General features: G+C 38.3%; 1 long non-coding RNA gene across 1 annotated transcript; it reads left to right on the forward strand.

The window, feature by feature from the left end:
* Positions 1-1,263: 1,263 nt before the first annotated feature.
* On the forward strand, positions 1,264-1,904 carry LOC307264546. Its single transcript, XR_013845319.1, has 3 exons — positions 1,264-1,368; positions 1,453-1,529; positions 1,756-1,904. It is a non-coding gene; the product is annotated as an uncharacterized lncRNA (long non-coding RNA).
* The last annotated feature ends 248 nt before the right edge of the window (positions 1,905-2,152 follow it).

Consider the following 2,152-nt stretch of genomic DNA (forward strand, 5'->3'; position numbering starts at 1 on the left):
TGTTTCCCAGGTTTGCCATATAGATAGATAGATAGATAGATAGATAGATAGATAGATAGATAGATAGATAGATAGATAGATAGATAGATAGATAGATAGATAGATAGATAGATAGATAGATAGATAGATAGATAGATAGATAGACAACATGTCCCAACAATTGCTGCCGTAGAATGACAACCTGCACTGAAAAAAAGGAACATAGCAGGTCTTTCAATTTACAAAAAGGAAGCACGTAAATGCAACATGATAAATTCATATTCTTCTTGTGGACATGCTTTAATCATGTTAACTTTGAGTGTTTTTGGAGAATGTTGAATGTACTAATATCTCTTACATTGATTCAACTTGATTTAATTAAAAAACTCATCTTGATGTAATCGAGTTTGGTGACTTTCTGGCGCCAAAACATAATTTGCATTGCGAGCAGAAGGTGGCAGTAGTGCGCCCATAGGTAGGATTCAAATTGCGCTGAAGAAAAAGGAAGAAGAAGAACTGCCTTTGACCGCGAAGCTTCTGGAAGCAGCAGTTACATTTCCCCCGGCCCCTTCAGCTTCAGTCACAACGGACGGACGGACACCAGCTCAACTACTGATAAAGTAAGTTTGTCAAGTTGGAAATATTTGAACTAGACTGCTGTGGTTCACTCTGTAACTATTAAAATAGTTAGCCCATTCGTTTGTGTGTGTGTGTGTAGGCTATGTATTGGCTATATTTTGTTTCTAGCTTGCTAACTAGCCTGTGTCTGCATTGTGAGAGCCTTACGGCTAACGCTAGTAACTCAGGCTATATATGTTGGAGTTTGTGCATTTATAAACATACGTGTGTGCACGAAATGTGACTGTGTCGGACTCGGGAGGGCCGTTACTTGCGGGGAATGGGTTGCTTATGCATTCACACGTGGATGTGTTTGAGCAATCAAGCGTGCGTGTGTATGTCATAATGGTGGCACTTGTGTACATTATAGGCCCCGACCATATCATCCACTCTCCTCAAATTTAAATAAGGAAAAAAAAGTATTCACATGAATGAAGCAGCGAGGTCAAGCTAAACCTCTTATGATAGGTCCATGGGCTAAACTTGATTTAAAATGATTTGCCGTTGTTGGCATTTTTTTCTCACTGGCTGTTATTGCCAGTCATGACCTGTCATGCAAAGTATGGTCCATTGTACTGCGTTGTATCTTGCCTGTTATGTCTTTATATAAACATTGAAAAAACAATTATAATACATCAGTAGCATATTTTTTTGCTTTTGGTCTTTTAATCAATTGATATGATTGACTGAGTTCATGTCCCTAATTCTAAATATTTTCTTTTAAAGGGTCTATCATCATATTTGCCAAACATACACAAAGGCTTGATACTGGTAAGTGCTGTCATATTTAATCTAAAAGTAAAATTCACTCCACAGGGGTCACTAGTGATTTAACATTTCGACTTTTGCCCTCAGAACACAAGGTTGTCCGTGATGTGGCAATGGTGGAGGAATTCATGGCAAGGTGGCCTGCTTTATTCGCTGTCAATGAGGTAAGGCTTCTCTCCATGTTTGGATATTCATCTTGTATTGGTTGTTGTTCTAAGGAAAGTTATGGTACCCTGGCAAACTGCTGATCAACCTAATTGTTTATTCTTCCTTCATGCTTCATCTCTCCTAGAATGTCCTGGTCTGCTGTATGTGCTATGTACATTTTCTTTGATAATAAGTTTGAAACCTGAATCCTTTGTGCTTTTTTTTGTGTTTACTACTATTTAGATCAACGCTGAGTTCAAGAGAATCACCACCATCCCACTTCAATCCAGGTTCCTGTCTCAGCTGGACGTTCACTCTGATAACCTGACAAGCTGTTCCAAAAGAGGGGAGGACGCCTAGGGCAAAGGCTCAAAACAACCATTGCACAAATGGCAGATGTAAGTTTTACAGGAGTCAAACTTTCATAGAAAAATAATAGACAATGTTATGCAACACTATAGAATGTGTTAGTTGCCATAATTGATTGGCAAGGAGGGTAGATTAATTTTACACGATGCCAGGGAGACAATAAATGCATTTATTTTTCATCTCCTCCTTCCAATTTTTGTACATCCTTTTTGTCTCACAACATGGCTCTTAATCATATAAGAGGCCAGGTTCTATATATTCTTACATTTTT

This window comes from Ammodytes marinus, assembly GCF_949987685.1.
Source record: "Ammodytes marinus genome assembly, chromosome: 17".
Taxonomy (NCBI): Eukaryota; Metazoa; Chordata; class Actinopteri; order Uranoscopiformes; family Ammodytidae; genus Ammodytes; species Ammodytes marinus.